Below are 17,878 nucleotides of genomic sequence, written 5' to 3' on the forward strand. Positions count from 1 at the left end.
TATGTGCTACTCCCAAGGTCACAGAGCTGGCGTTATCACCAAGACTTAGCCCCAGACCATCTGGTTCCAGAATCCTTAAGTTTATGTGCTTAGCCATTAGGTTACATTAAAATTTTCCTTTGGCTATGCCTTTTCATTCTGTCTATAATGGATACAAAAATAGATGGCAATAACAACCATGCCACAGAAATGCAAATTCATACCATAATACTTGTAAAAGTTTCCTCTAAACCTTGGCTCTTAGAAAAAAGAGCACAAAGTGAGGCTCAAGTATTAACCTAATTATTTGGGAGCTCACATACAATTTATATTTATCATGATGCTCTTATTTTTCTTAATATCTGTCTTGAAGTGTTTATCTCTTCTTGAAGTACTTACCTCTAAAAACACATCTAAAAATAAGATGCAGCTTGCATGTACCAATGGCATGTTTTCTATTGGGGCATAAAGAGAGGGGGAAAAAACCAGCCCATAATAGAGGCAAGTTATTGTAAACAAGGGCTTTCTAAGTGGTGTAATGGGTAAAGAATCCGCTGCCAATGAAGGAGATCCAAAAGATGCAGGTTTGATCCCTGGGTTGGGAAGATTCCTTGGAGTAGGAAATGGCAACCCACTTTAGCATTCTTGCCTGGAAAATTTCACAGAGGAGCTTGGCAGACTACACTCCATGGGGTTGCAAAGAGTCAGACATGACTGAGCGACTGAACACATACTATAAACAAAACTCTGGGACATAGTTCTACATCATTAAGCTAAAGCTTATTGCTCTAACAAAGAAGCCCTACCTTAACTCAGAAAGAAATACCTATCTAGCTGAGAAAGATCAGTTTTTGGAAAAGAAAGGGCAAGGTAGAGAGATTGAAAGTCTTACTTCACACAGTCATCCAAAAATCCGAAGTCGGTGTCGCCATCTTCAAATCTGGCTTCCAAAGCTATCTGTGGCATTGAAACCCAATCAAAAGGAAAGGGCAGCACTCTCATCATTACTATTCAACATAGTTTTGGAAGTTTTGGCCACAGCAATCAGAGCAGAAAAAGAAGTAAAAGGAATCCAGATAGGAAAAGAAGAAGTGAAAATCTTGCTGTTTGCAGATGACATGATCCTCTACATAGAAAACCGTAAAGACTCTACCAGAAAATTACTAGAGCTAATCAACGAATATAGTAAAGTTGTAGGATATAAAATTAATACACAGAAATCCCTTGCATTCCTATATATTAACAATGAAAAAACAGAAAGAGAAATTAAGGAAACAATACCATTCACCATTGCAACAAAAAGAATAAAATACTTAGGAGTATATCTACCTAAAGAAACAAAAGACCTATACATAGAAAACTATAAAACACTGATGAAAGAAATCAAAGAGGACACAAACAGATGGAGAATTATACCCTGTTCATGGATTGGAAGAATCAATATTGTCAAAAAGGCTATACTACCCAAAGCAATCTATAGATTCAATGCAATCCCCATCAAGCTACCAATGGTATTTTTCACAGAACTAGAACAAATAATTTCACAATTTGTATGGAAATACAAAAATCCTCAAATAGCCAAAGTAAACTTGAGAAAGAAGAATGGAACTAGAGGAATCAACCTGCCTGACCTCAGACTATACTACAAAGCCACAGTCATCAAGACAGTATGGTACTGGCACAAAGACAGAAATATAGATCAATGGAACAGAATAGAAAGCCCAGAGATAAATCCATGAACTTACAGACACCTTATCTTCAACAAAGGAGGCAAGGATATACAATGGAAAAAAGACAACCTCTTTAACAAGTGGTGCTGGGAAAACTGGTCAAACACTTGTAAAAGAATGAAGCTAGAACACTTTCTAATGCCATACACAAAAATAAACTCAAAATGGATTAAAGATCTAAATGTAAGACCAGAAACTATAAAACACCTAGAGGAGAACATAGGCAAAACACTCTCCGACATAAATCACAGCAGGATCCTCTATGACCCACCTCCCAGAATATTGGAAATAAAAGCAAAAATAGAGAAATGGGACCTAATGAAACTTAAAAGCTTTTGCACAACAAAGGAAACTATAAGCAACATGAAAAGACAGCCCTCAGAATGGGAGAAAATAATAGCAAATGAAGCAACACACAAAGGATTAATCTCAAAATATACAAACAACTCCTGCAGCTCAATTCCAGAAAAATAAATGACCCAATCAAAAAATGGGCCAAAGAACTAAACAGACATTTCTCCAAATAAGACATACAGATGACTAACAAACACATGAAAAGATGCTCAACATCACTCATTATCAGAGAAATGCATATCAAAACCACAATGAGGTACCATTACACGCCAGTCAGGATGGCTGCTATCCAAAAGTCTACAAGCAATAAATGCGGGAGAGGGTGTGGAGAAAAGGGAACCCTCTTACACTGTTGGTGGGAATGCAAACTAGTACAGCCACTATGGAGAACAGTGTGGAGATTTCTTAAAAAACTGGAAATAGAACTGCCATATGATCCAGCAATCCCACTTCTGGGCATACACAGTGAGGAAACCAGATCTGAAAGAGACACGTGCACCCCAATGTTCATCGCAGCACTGCTTATAATAGCCAGAACATGGAAGCAACCTAGAAGCCCATCAGCAGATGAATGGATAAGGAAGCTGTGGTACATATACACCATGGAATATTATTCAGACATTAAAAAGAATTCATTTGAATCAGTTCTAATGAGATGGATGAAACTGGAGCCCATTATACAGAGTGAAGTAAGCCAGAAAGATAAAGAACATTACAGTATACTAACACATATATATGGAATTTAGAAAGATGGTAATGATAACCCTATATGCAAAGCAGAAAAAGAGACACAGATGTACAGAACAGACTTTTGGACTCTGTTGGAGAAGGTGAGGGTGGGATGTTTCGAGAGAACAGCATCGAAACATGTATATTATCTAGGGTGAAACAGATCACCAGCCCAGGTTGGATGCATGAGACAAGTGCTCGGGCCTGGTACACTGGGAAGACCCAGAAGGGTCGGGTAGAGAGGGAGGTGGGATGGGGGATCGGGATGGGGAATACATGTAAATCCATGGCTAATTCCTGTCAATGTATGACAAAAACCACTACAATATTGTAAAGTTACTAGCCCCCAACTAATAAAAATCAATGGGAAAAAAAAAAGAAAAAGAGGAAAGGGCAGGAATATAGACACACCAGCTTCTTAACCTCTTGTCTCTCCAATGACTGACATCATTTCACTCACATTTCGCTGGTGAGATCTGGTCAAATGGCCCCACCTTGCTAACAGAGGGGACAAATATCTCTTGCTGTACACTCACTTTCTGGTAGTCACTCCACCTTGTGGAAGGGAGCTTGACATCTCTGATTTACACCCAGCCAACTCTACCACACCTTGTAACTGAAGTCTCTAGGCTGTCTCACCTTATTTATCCTTTTGTGAATTGTGGATACTAAACCAGATGATCTGTATTCTCTCTCCCAGGTCATAGAAAGTTCTATGACTCACCATTTTCAGGTCATACACATTTTTATTTTAGGATTTAATTTAATCTGGATTCCTGAGTATATATTCTTGGGATCATTAATGTCTCTCTTTATCATCACTGACATTTAAGTGATTGAGTGCTGATGGTTCATAGCCTTTGCTTTCTCTTTGATGTCATCGTTTACTCACTGATATTTTAATAGCATGTTATTTAGAGTTCATAGCCTTCAGTGCTAGATTGAGAGTAGTGTCTTTAGAGATTCCATCCTAAAGAGAATGGACCTTCAATGGCATGGCATATATTATCATTCTAAGAAAAATGAGGGGCTGCCAGCTGAAACTTCAGCAATGAGATTGGGTCTCACTCTAGAAAAGATAATCTATCTGGTACCTTGTATATATTTAACCATATTTAATCCTCAGCAATCAATGCAAAGAAATAGAGGAAAACAACAGAATGGGAAAGACCAGAGATCTCTTCAAGAAAATTAGAGATATCAAGGGAACATTTCAGGCAAAGATGGGTTTAATAAAGGACAGAAATGGTATGGACCTAAGAGAAGCAGAAGATATTAAGAAGAGGTGGCAAGAATACACAGGAGAACAGTACAAAAAAGATCTTCATGACCCAGATAATCACAATGGTGTGATCACTCACCTAGATCCAGACATCCTGGAATGTGAAGTCAAGTGGGCCTTAGAAAGCATCACTACGAACAAAGCTAGTGGATGTGATGGAATTCTAGTTGAGCTAATTCAAATCCTGAAAGACGATGCTGTGAAAGTGCTGCACTCAATATGCCAGCAAATTTGGAAAACTCAGCAGTAGCCACAGGACTGGAAAAGGTCAGTTTTCATTCCAATCCCTAAGAAAGGCAATCCCAAAGAATGCTCAAACTACCACACAATTGCACTCATCTCATACGCTAGTAAAGTAATACTCAAAATTCTCCAAACCAGGCTGCAGCAATACGTGAACCGTGAACTACCAGATGTTCAAGCTGGTTTTAGAAAAGGCAGAGTAACCAGAGATCAAATTGCCAACATCCGCTGGATCATCGAAAAAGCAAGAAAGTTCCAGAAAAAAACATATATTTCTGCTTTATTGACTACACCAAAACCTTTGACTGTGTGGATCACAATAATAAACTGTGGGAAATGCTGAAAGAGATGGGAATACCAGACCACCTGACCTTCCTCTTGAGAAATCTGTATGCAGGTCAGGAAGCAACAGTTAGAACTGGACATGGAACAACAAACTGGTCCCAAATAGGAAAAGGAGTACATCAAGGTTGTATATTGTCACCCTGCTTATTTAACTTATATGCAGAGTACATCATGAGAAACTCTGGGCTGGAAGAAGCAAAAGCTGGAATCAAGATTGCCGGGAGAAATATCAATAACCTCAGATATGCAGATGACACCACCCTTATGGCAGAGAGTGAAGAGGAACTAAAAAGCCTCTTGATGAAAGTGAAAGAGGAGAGTGAAAAACTTGGCTTAAAGCTTAACATTCAGAAATCTAAGATCATGGCATCTGGTCCCATCACTTCATGGCAAATAGATGGGGAGACAGTAGAAACAGTGTCAGACTTTATTTTTGGGGGCTCTAAAATCACTGCAGATGGTGATTGCAGTCATGAAATTAAAAGATGCTTACTCCTTGGAAGGAAAGTTATGACCAACCTAGATAGCATATTAAAAAGCAGAGACATTACTTTTCCAACAAAGGTCCATCGGGTCAAGGCTATGGTTTTTCCAGTAGTCATGTATGGATGTGAGAGTTGGACTGTGAATAAAACTGAGTGCCGAAAAATTGATGCTTTTGAACTGCGGTGTTAGAGAAGACTTTTGAGAGTCCCTCGGACTGCAAGGAGATCCAACCAGTCCATCCTAAAGGAGGAGATCAGTCCTGGGTGTTCATTGGAAGGACTGATGCTGAAGCTGAAACTCTAGTACTTTGGCCACCTCATGTGAAGAGTTGACTCATTGAAAAAGACCCTGATGCTGGGAGGGATTGGGGGCAGGAGCAGAAGGGGATGACAGAGGATGAGATGACTGGATGGCATCACTGACTCAATGGGCATGAGTCTGAGTAAACTCCGGGAATTGGTGATGGAGAGGGAGGCCTGGCATGGTCTGATTCATGGGGCCGCAAAGAGTTGGACACGACTGAGCGACTGAATTGAACCAAATCCTCACTAACAAGCCGGTGAGGTAACAGTCTCCATTTAGGGAGGAAAAAAAGGAGACTGCAGGAGAAAACTGGTCTGTAAGAATTAAAGCTGATACATAAACCCAGGACTCCCGGCTCTCGATGCCTTGGTCTCTTATTTTACCAAGAATCCTCTTACTGTACTGAACATCTCTGTCTCACTTTGACCTGATGAGCTTTTCCCTGATTCCTGTTGACTGCCTGCTTTGCAGCTGCCTCTCAATACATGGGTAATTTCTGTGAGCAGATGTTCTGAAAGAGCAGAGCTGTTACCCCATCCCTGGCACTATTTCCCGCAGATTTCCGGATTGAACACAGTAGCCGCTGGCCATCCTTTTGATGTGAAAAGAAAGTACTTCCCCACTGGGATATTCCTCATGATGATGTAATTAGTTTTCTAGACATACCTAACAAATTTCTTTCTAATCACAAGGGATGAGCAGAGAGGAGAAAGAACTGTTCTTCTTGGACCGTGTGCAACTATTGCCGTGCACATACATCCCCCTCCTGCAATGTCTTCTTTGGTGACTGTTCAAAGATTCAGAGGCAACAAGCTGCTCTTCAAAAGCAATGGGGGACTTCACATTCATAAAGGGGACTCAGGCACGATTAAATTGCTTTTTCAAACCTGGCAAAGACATTAGAGTTGCCAGACCTTTCAGCTCCCAACTGTCTTCAGCATTAAGAACAGGTGAAGCTCTTAATAACTTTTGGAGATTGTGTTCGATTCAAAGACACAACATGGAACATTCTGTACAAACAAAACCAACTGTTCAAAATTTCCAGGCCCGTGGGTACAGCAGTAGTGTATTTTCAACCACCATTATGTCTTAAGGTATAGTCATGGATACTGTCTTTTTAAAATCAAGTACCACATATGAAAAGAAAAAAAAAAAAAAACAAAACTTTTAACTTACATACATCATTTTAATAATAAATCACACATGTTATCTGAGGCCTGCCTTTTATCATTAATGCAAAGGCTATTAAATGTTGAAACATACAAAGAATGGAGATCAAGGATGGCTGTGAGTGTTGGTTCTGTATTGCTAGTGAAAAATACTGCTGAGTAGAACAGGGGGAGATTGGTTACAGTCTAACTGTTAACCCATTGACATTTCATTTGAGACCTGAATGGCATGGACCACCACCTTCTTTCAAAGGCAAGCTTAAAACAAACAATTCACAGGATTAGAAACAAAACACTATCAGTTATTCCTGTTATGAATGAAGGCAATGAGAAAGAAAATGGCCTGAAGCCCATCTCCACCTCTCTTTGCAAATAACATTTAGCCTTTTATCAGAAATAAGGACTCACTCTGTGTACAAGGCAGCTCAAGAGGGGTGAAGAGGTTGGAGAGAGGATTAAGAAGGGTTAACTGAGGGAGAAACACTGGAAGACATTTAAAAGCACTATTTCAACAAATAATATTTATATTCTGAGTTTTGTTCTTGAAGTTTTGAATGAGTCTTCTTGCTGAGATAAATTTTTTAAAAATGAACAGTGAAATTCAGTTTTATGGTCAGCTGAGCACCCGTGGGACTATAGGATCAGGAAAAAATAATTCATAAAACCAAATGCTAAATTTTCCAGGCTACAGAAAGTCTGTCATGTTCTTCCCCTGTCCTAAAGACACTTCATTTGGGAGGCGGTGACTAATTTATGTGTCTGTATTTCTCTTCCTAAATGACCACCATGAGTTTTTAAGCTTTGCAACAACTGTGCCTGCTACTGCCTGAAAATAATCATGCTGAATTTCTTCTCAAGGTATTTTTTAGAATCTCCAAATAGGTAGCCTTGGGTTCTTCGTTTGATAATGGAGATACAGATAAAATTAATAAGATAACATACATTAAGTCACTCAGGGGTTTGTCTGACATATGATAGAAGCTCCATATAGAGAGCATACAGATATGGAACTGCCCTGGCGGTCCAGTGGTTGAGACTTCCCAATTCCACTGCAGAGGGCACAGGTTCAACCCCTGGTTGAGAAACTAAGATCCCACATGCCACCTCGCGTGGTCAAAATAAATCAGTAAATAATTTTAAAAGACAGCTACATTTAGAATATATAGATATAATATAGACAAAGAAAATACAAGCTTTCTTGGTTCTTTGTCATCATACACATTCATGGGGCTTCCCAGGTGGTGCGAGTGGTAAAGAACCCAACTACCAATACAGGAGATATAAGAGACATGTATTTAATCCCTGTGTCAGGAAGATCTCCTGGAGGATGGCATGGCAACCCACTCCAGTATTCTTCCCAGGAAAATCCCATGGACATAAGAGCCTGGCAGGCTACAGTCCATGGGGTCGCCAAAGAATCGGACACAACTGAAGGGATTTAGCATGCTTACATACCTATTCACATATACCCTAAATAGTCACGATCAGGCTAATATGGCAAGATACCAATAAAAATCAAAGCTGGAAATGGTCTCCAAGGTGGGGCTGAAGATGTTGAAAAGGAAATGGCAGTTACATTCTCTTTGGCTGAAAGTCCTCCATTTGCCTTTCCCCTCTTTCTTATTGCTTTTCTTTAACTCAAAGAATCCTCCATATCACATGTGTTTTGGGTCCCTCAGGGGTCTCTCTGCCTTCTATGGGACACTTTGTTACTGTTTTATTTAATACTACAGGATTATAGAATTTATGACCCATTTTTAGCATGGTTTAATAATTACTTCCAAATGAAAAGTTTTTTTCTTTGGGGTGATGGACCATACATTAATTTGATTAACAAAAGTTGTCAACGTGAGAGGAGGCCCTCGGACTCAGCTGTCTGAATCAGGAGACACCATTCTCCTTCCAGCTAGAGGAAAGGCTGAAATGTTCACAAGGACTCCAGGGCATGGATACAGAGGTCAATGTGTTCGATTCTGTTTAAATCATAATCCTGTTTCCAAAATAACAAGTTTAGCCAGTGAAATATCACTGCCATAATTGCTCAGTCAGTTTTCTTCCTGACATTCACAGAATAAATTGAATGAAAATGTATGAGATTGTTGCCACAGAATTTTCTCTGGAAAACAGACATTTTTGATTTGGATTGTCATAAAATTGTCTCAAAAAACTGGCATGTGTCCAACTTTGTGGATATATGTGGATTTTAAAAAGGAAGAAATGGTAATAAAAGAAAGGAAACAAATTAAAATTGAGTTAATGTCTGCCTTCCAGACATTTCTCTGGATGGCATCTATAATCCAATGCAAACTTTTTCCACTTCCAGAGAAATTAGCTATTTAAAAATAAGTTCTATGTGCACATATACGAGTCTATACCTACATAAAATAAAATGAATTATCAGGCAATATCTGAATAACTTGATCCAATAATGTCCTGTGCTGTGCTGTGTTTAGTCACTCAGTCGTGTCCGACTCTTTACAACCCCATGGACTGTAGCCTGCCAGGCTCCTCTGTTCATGGGGATTCTCCAGGCAAAAATACTGGAGTGGGTTGCCACGCCCTTCTCCAGGGAATCTTCCCAACCCGGGGGTCGAACTGGGGTATCCTGCATTGCAAGCAGATTCTTTATCAGCTGAGCTACCAGGGAAGCCCATGAATACTAGAGTGGGTAGTCTATCCCTTCTCCAGGGGATCTTCGCAACCCAGGAATCAAACCAGGGTCTCCTGCAATGCAGGCAGATTCTTTATCAGCTGAGCTACCAGGGAAGCCCCCAATAATCTCCTGCTTCCCTTCAAAATTTAGAGTGGGGCTTCCCCAATGGCTCAGCTGGTAAAGAATTCCCCTGCAAGGCAGAATATGCAGGAGATGTGGGTTTGATTCCTGGGTTGGGAAGATTCCCTAGAGTAGGAAATGGCAACCGTCTCCAGTGTTCTTGCCTAAAAAAAATTCCATGGACAGAGGAGCCTAGTGGGCTACAGTCCACAGGATTGCAGAGTAGGACATGACTGAGCAAGCAAGAATGCAAACTGATAAGAGTGTTATACTATACATCCTGGCAGAACCCTCAATGTGAAGTCAGTGAATGGGTTTGAGGACATCAAAAGCCTAGACTATGAAGCTAAATTCATTCACTCACACAAGCATTTCAGCTCTATATAGACATTCAAAAGTTATTCTTTCATATAGAAATTATTTTAACACAAAGGTAAGTCCTGTCTTATCTTGTCACTATCTTCATTTTAATAAGACAATTTTTATGTCAGCACAGAGCACTCTCAAAATCTCCTGAGTCTTTGGTGACTTAGAAGAAAGTCCTAGTATCTATACCTCAAATTCTGCAGTACATTTCTCTACCATAAATTATCTCTATGATGAGTTCCTTATTAAGTAAATCCCATTTGAACTGATGCCTGGGAGCTGAGAAACAGACTATCAATCTAACATTCATTATTGAAGATAAATATAGTTTTCATTCTAACTACTGTGCCCAGATGCCTGCTGTGACCATGTACCTGTGACTTTCCACCATGAAGAGGAAATCAGATCATCATCAAGAAAAAGGAAATAAAAATTGAGAAGATTTTGCAAAGTGTGTGTGTCCTTGGCATGATTATGGTGAACAGCTGAATAGAAATAGCCTGGCATCACAACCCAGGCCCAGCGAAAGACACAGTAGAGACAATATGAACACAGCTTTCCATTTGTGTGGGCTATTTTGATTTCCCCACAAGTTATTACTAACTTTATAAGCAATTTCATTCTATTTAATTTCTACTCTTTAAGTAAATGCAAAGTGATCAGAAGCATAACTGAGAAGTGTATTTTTAGTAAAGTTTGTCACAACACTACTGTTTAAAACTAATTCCTATGCTTTCTGAGTTCAAAACCTCCTCACTCCTTACCTTATTCATCACCTGAAATAGCTATGGGATATTCTTGTAACTACCAATCTTTCTCTCTAGCTCATTTTTAGACTACTCTCAAAGGGTCTAAACTATACAATCTCTCTGTGACTCATTTTATAAGAAATTTATTTATAAATAAGGTCGATAAATTTATTTTACAAATAAGTTTCAGGAGCTTTGGTAGCTGGTAGATAGGCAGAGAGAGCAAATGACCAGGGAGGGAAGCAGTAAACCAAAATAGGAGAGACATTATTAAGGAAAGGTAAGCTGGAAGCAAAATACTAAGCTAATAATTCCTAAATCTAGGAATCCAGAAGCAGAAAACAAAAGCAAGATGGCTGAGGATCAAGGTCTGTGAGCAGTTACTGGAGAGCAGGAGGTAAGTGTAATGAATACTCAAGCCAGTTACTATTTATTATACATGCTGGGGGCTTCCCGAGTGGCTCAGACAGTAAAGAATCTGCCTGCAATGTGGGAGACCCAAGTTCGATCACTGGGTCAGAAAGAACTCCTGGAGAAAGGAATGGTTACCCACTTCAGTATCGTTGCCTGGAGAAAGGAATGGTTACCCACTTCAGTATCCTTGCCTGGAGAATTCCATAGACAGAGGAGCCTGTAGGGCTACGAAATCAAAGAGTTGGACAAGACTGAGTGACTTTCACTTTCTTTCATACATACCTGGCTTTATAGTACTTAGCATGATGTTGAATTAAGGAAAGTCAATTGCATATAAAGGACTAGCAGCACGCAACACACGTTTTCTTAAATACACCAGTAAGCACATGACTCCTCAGCTTAAAATGTTCAATATTTTGTCATTATCTACCTCCTTGATCTAGCATATAAGAATCTATCTTATCACCAAACTAGCACTGCAATACTATTTTTCATTAGGGTTCTTCTTCTTGAAGTTCCATATGCTGGTTTGTGGTATTTACCCTGCCTGAAGTATAAGAAAGAAACAGGTCTTCAAATTAAAAGGGTTCACCAAGTGCCTAACAGGATGAATTTAAAAGCCCACATCAGAACACACATTACTGAAATTCCCTGACATTTAGAAAAACAGAAAACAATTCCAGAAACCATCAAATTTTTCATGCTTCTAAGTGACGGTTTCATAACTTTTCACTCTTCAAAACTTCAAATCCTCTCCCTCGATCTGCATTCACAGATGACGATCTTCCTTCTCTGCCAGGAAAACTGAAGCATGTGGGAGAGGGTATGGGGATAAGGTAACCCGCCTACCCTGTGGGCGGGGATGTAAATTGGTACAGCTACTCTGGAGAGCAGTATGGAGGTTCCTTAAAAAACTAAAAACAGAATTACCATATGACGTAGCAATCCCACTCCTGAGCTTATATCTGGAGAAAACCATAATTCAAAAAGATACATGCGGTTCAATGTTCACTGCAGCACTATTTTCCAAACCCAGGACATGGAACCACCTAAATGTCCATCAGTGGAGGAATGGATAAAGATAAGGCACATATATACAGTGGAATATTACTCAGCTATTTAAAAAAAATGGATTTATAGCATTTGTAGCAACACGGATGGGCCCAGAGATTATCCCTTGTCTGAGGGAAGTCAAACAGAGAAAGACAAATATCCTATGATACTGTTTACATGTGAAATCTAAAGAAATAGTACAAATTAACCTATTTACAAAACGGAAATAGAGTCACAGATGTAGAAAACTTGTGGTGACCAGGGGCAAAAGAAGGGAGAAGGATAAACTGGGAGATTGAGATTGATATATATATACCCTACTATATATTAATGTAAAATGGATAGCTAAAAAGGACCTACTGGATAGCACAGGGAGCTACACTCAGTACTCTGTAATGACTTATATGGAAATAAAATCTAAAAAGGAGTGGATATATGGGTATGTATAAGTGACTCACTTTGCTCTACAGCAGAAACTAATACAATATTGCAAATCTACTGTGCCACAATAAAAAATATTTTTAAAAAGACAGAAGATCGATTTGCGGATATTAAAGAATCCTTGCATTCCTGGGATAAAGCCCACTTGGTCATGGTGTATGATTTTTTTAATATGTTGTTGGATTCTGTTTGCTAGAATTTTGTTAAGGATTTTTGCATCTATGTTCATCAGTGATATTGGCCTGTAGTTTTCTTTTTTTGTGGCATCTTTGTCTGGTTTTGGAATTAGGGTGATGGTGGCCTCATAGAATGAGTTTGGAAGTTTACCTTCTTCTGCAATTTTCTGGAAGAGTTTGAGTAAGATAGGTGTTAGCTCTTCTCTAAATTTTTGGTAGAATTCAGCTGTGAAGCCATCTGGTCCTGGGCTTTTAATAAATGCTGGAGAGGGTGTGGAGAAAAGGGAACCCTCTTACACTGTTGGTGGGAATGCAAACTAGTACAGCCACTATGGAAAACAGTGTGGAGATTTCTTAAAAAACTGGAAATAGAACTGCCATATGACCCAGCAATACCACTTCTGGGCATACACACTGAGGAATCCAGATCTGAAAGAGACACGTGCACCCCAATGTTCATCGCAGCACTGTTTATAATAGCCAGGACATGGAAGCAACCTAGATGCCCATCAGCAGATGAATGGATAAGGAAGCTGTGGTACATATACACCATGGAATATTACTCAGCCGTTAAAAAGAATTCATTTGAATCAGTTCTAATGAGATGGATGAAACTGGAGCCCATTATACAGAGTGAAGTAAGTCAGAAAGATAAAGAACATTACAGTATACTAACACATATATACGGAATTTAGATAGATGGTGGCGATAACCCTATATGCAAAACAGAAAAAGAGACACAGAAGTACAGAACAGACTTTTGAACTCTGGGGGAGAACGTGAGGGTGGGATGTTTTGAAAGAACAGCTTGTATACTATCTATGGTGAAACGGACCACCAGCCCAGGTGGGATACATGAGTCAGGTGCTCGGGCCTGGTGCACTGGGAGGACCCAGAGGAGTCGGGTGGGGAGGGAGGTGGGAGGGGGGATCGGGATGGGGAATACATGTAACTATATGGCTGATTCATGTCAATGTATGACAAAACCCACTGAAATGTTGTAAAGTGATTGGCCTCCAACTAATAAAATAATATTAAAAAAAAAAAAAAAAAGACAGAAGACAATTTTCAGACTCTTATTAACCACATCTATTTACTATCAGCATCTATGCCCAGAATTTTCGCTTTCTAACCTTTCAGAAAAAGAATCAATCTATTCTCTTAACTTAAACCAGTTTCTAGGTTCTTAATCCCATTCACTCCTGCATACTCAAGAACACTGTTCAAATGAGTATGCCTCTTTTCATGATCAGAATTTTCTTCTCTATTTGATCAATCCTATCAGATACAAATATGCTTATCTTTTACATCTTAAAAAATCTTATCTTCACCCCACTTAAGCTTTGAACTATCAACATTTCTTTACTCTTTTTTAAAGCAAATTTGCTCAAAAGGATTATCTTATGCCTTGCCTCTAGTTCCACTCATTCTTTCCTTTTATTTTCCGTTTTTTCCTTCCTACACCAATCACTTTCCCTATCAAAATCTTTCCACCAAAATTACTTTTGTCAAGGGCATCAATCATGGCAAATGCTAAATCCAAAGGTCTAGTCTTAATTCTCTTTTTATTTGACCTGCCAGTAATATTTAACACAAATCATTAATATTTCTTTCTTCTTGTGTTTTGTTCACTTGGCTTCAGGACATTACACATCCTTCTATTAACTTTTATTTAGATAATTGTTTCTATTTAGATAATTAAAACTCTTTACTCTCCTCCTTTTCTTCTAGACCTTTTGTTGTTGGCATACCCTGGGACTGAGTCATTTTCTTTCCCCTTTTCTATACATAGTTGCCCCCTAGGAGATCTCATTCATCTACATGAAGTAATCTCCAAATTTTATTTTCTGTCCAGAACCTTTGGTGAATTACATTGATCCAAAAAACTGATGATGTGACAGCTCTAAAAGTGAACTCATTTTCCATTACCTCAAACTACTCCCATCTACTTTCTTCTCATCTCACTGAATGACATCTCTGAACTTTGGGTTGCTGAGGCCAAAAATCTTGGAGTCATCCTTGACTCCTCTCATGTTACACATCCAATCCACCTAGAGATAGTATTGCCATTACTCTCAAAATAAATCAGGAATGCAAACAGTAGTCACCACCTCCTGATCTATGCTATCAAGTCTTCTTATTTTATTTTTGCAATAGCCTTGTTTCTGGCTTCCCTGCTTCTACCCTTGACCTATTTCATCCTATTGTTAATACAGCAACTTTTTAAAATGCAAATCATGTTTTCCTGAAAACTTGGCAAATCATTTCTCTCAGACTAAATGCCCAAATCCTTAAAATGGCCTATGAAGCCCTCCATGGTCTAGTTTCCTGTCACCTCTCCGATTACACAATTTCATAGTCTCCCCTGGCTGACTTTAGCCACATGACATTCATGTATAAAAATATAGATGTATATACACATGCTATATAGAGTGAGATAGAATGAAATTATGCACAGTAAACAATTCAAAAAAGTTATCTCTTGGGAGAGAGATGGAAGATGAAATAAAATAAAGGCTTGATAGTTGGGTACAAGAGGGGTAATATACTTAAATGTAATATAAATGGCAGTATAAAGGGTGGTGGTAAAGTTACTTGCATGGTGGTGAAGTTTCTATATTTTATATGAACTGATATCAATTTAACACTTAAGTAGACTGTAATAATTTGCCCGTGTTATTACTAGAGAAACTATGAAAACAAAACACTATAGCCAAAAGCTAATAAGATATTTCTAACTGAAAAACAAAACTTATTGAAAAAAATCTAAATGAAAGTAGAAGGGAGGGACAGAAAATGTAGTGAAAAGCAAATTAGTTAGTGAAGTAATGGACAAAAATCCTATCATAATAACAGCAAATGTTACTTGTCTAAACCCCAGTTAAAAGGCAGAAACTACCAACATGAATGAAAAAATTAGATTTTAATATACAAATTTCTAGGAACTAAATAACACTCTTTTGAACAACTGGTAGGTCAAGCAATCAAAGGGGAAATTTTAAAATATCTTTAAACAAATATAAAGAGAAATATAACATACCAAAACCTATGGGATACTGCAAAAATAACTGAGAGGGAAGTTTATAGCAATAAATGTATATTAAGAAATTAGATCTCAAAGAACCTAACTTTACAAAGAACAAGAAGTAGAAAAAAAGGACAAATTAAGCCCAAAGGTAGGAGACAGAAGACAATGATAAAGGTAAGAGCAGAAACAAATGAAATAGAAACCAGAAAAACAAAGAAAGGATTAACAAAATTAACAGCTGGCTTGTTTTGTTGTTGTTGTTGTTTTAAGATAAACAAGACTGAGAACCATTTAGCTAGATTAACAAGGAAAAAAGACAGAAGACTCAAAATCAGAGATAGGAGAGGAGACATTACAACTGATGTTGAAGAAATGCATAGGGTGATAGAGATTGTCATGAACAATTACAGGCCAATAAATTATATAGCATGGTGGAAATGGATATACTCCTAGAAATGTAACCTACCAAGACTGAACCAGGAAAAAGGAGAAAACCTGAACAGACCAATAATCAGTTGAAGCGTCACTAGTAAATTCTACCAAATACTTAAATAATTTGTATCAATACCTCACAAGCTATTCCAAAAAAATGGAAACTAACACAAACAAACAAACAAAGATCTGATCGTATGCCACCTAAAAGAAGCACCGTTTAAGTATGAAGACCAACAAACTGATTAAAAAAAAAAAAAAAGACATATGATGCAAACAGTAAGCCTAAGAACTATAAACTGGTCACTATAACACAGACTTTAGAAAAGTAGTTAAAACAAAGATAAAGAAGGATGTTTTACAATGATGAAAGGGACAATTCATCAAGAAGAAATAAAATTTATAAATGTGCACATTTATATGGTAAATGTGAATCTATCTGGTGTGTTAGAAAAGAATATGCATTAATTGTCATAAAACAATATGCTAAAAAGAATTAGAATGATATGGAGCATAGTCATCACAAGAAAGTCAAATTAGAAACAGTTAATAAGAAAACATCTAAGGAAAACAGTTGTTAGGCCTCTGTACCCACAAGAGAAGATGGGCAAAGTCTACAGCTGGGCTGATGTGCTCAGAAAAAATCCTGTCACTAAGAACAGAGAAATAAGCACAAGACCATAGTCAACAGTCTGCCACAAATGGCAACAACCAGCATATTGAGAAATAAAATAAATCAAGTATTGTGAAGGCTATGGTCTTTCCAATAGTCATGTACAGATATGAGAGCTGGATCATAAAGAAGGCTGAGTGCCAAAGAATCGATGCTTTCAAACTGTGCTCCTGGAGAAGACTCTTGAGAGCCCCTTGGAAAGCAAGGAGACCAAACCAATCAGTCTTAAAAGAAATCAACCCTGAATACTCCTTGAAACAACTGATACTGAAGCTGAAGCTCCAATACTAGGGCCACCTGATGTGAACAGCTGACTCATTGGAAAAGACCCTGATGCTGGGTAAGACTGAAGGCAGAAGAAAAGGGAAACAGAGGATGACATGGGTGTGTGACATCACCAATTCAATGGACATGAACTTGGGCAAACTCTAGGAGATGGTGAGTGACAGGGAATCCTGGCAACCTGCAGTCCATGGGGTTGCAAAGAGTTGGACATGACTTGGCAACTTACCAACAACAAAGAACATAAAATTTAGAAGGCTATTTGTATAGTTGAAGAAAATATACTCTAAATTTAGAGCTTCAGGGGCTTCCCTGGTTGCTTAGATGGTAAAGAATCTGCCTATAATGCAGGAGATCCAGGTTCGACCCCTGGGCCGGGAAGTTCCCCCAAGAGGAAATGGCAACACACTCCATTCTTGCCTGGAGAATTCCATGAACAGAGGAGCCAGGAGGGCTACAGTCCATGGTGTCACAGAGTCGGACATGACTGAGCAACTAACACTTTCACTTTCATAGAGCCTCAAACAGATTTTAGTTTTGATCCCTTTCAGTAGAAATTTTTCTATGTTGAAACTATTTTTTGACCCCTTTCTTAATATTTTCCAAAAAGGAAAATGTTATTAATAATGACCAAGTATATAACAGGAAGGAAAAGGTGAAACTACAAAAAAATTTATGCCTTTGGAATAAATGTCCCTAATTACTCAATTTGTTTGTCCCCGCAGCCTCCAAATTCCCGAAAATAATTATTCTTACAAATGTATTCTGTACTCAAATATAAATTTATCAAGTATCAAATTTACTCAAGTAATAAAGGTGACACTTCATGCGAACAGTTCAGTTCAGTTCAGTCACTCAGTCATGTCTGACT

The sequence above is a fragment of the Muntiacus reevesi genome, chromosome 1, assembly GCF_963930625.1.
Source record: "Muntiacus reevesi chromosome 1, mMunRee1.1, whole genome shotgun sequence".
Lineage (NCBI taxonomy): Eukaryota > Metazoa > Chordata > Mammalia > Artiodactyla > Cervidae > Muntiacus > Muntiacus reevesi.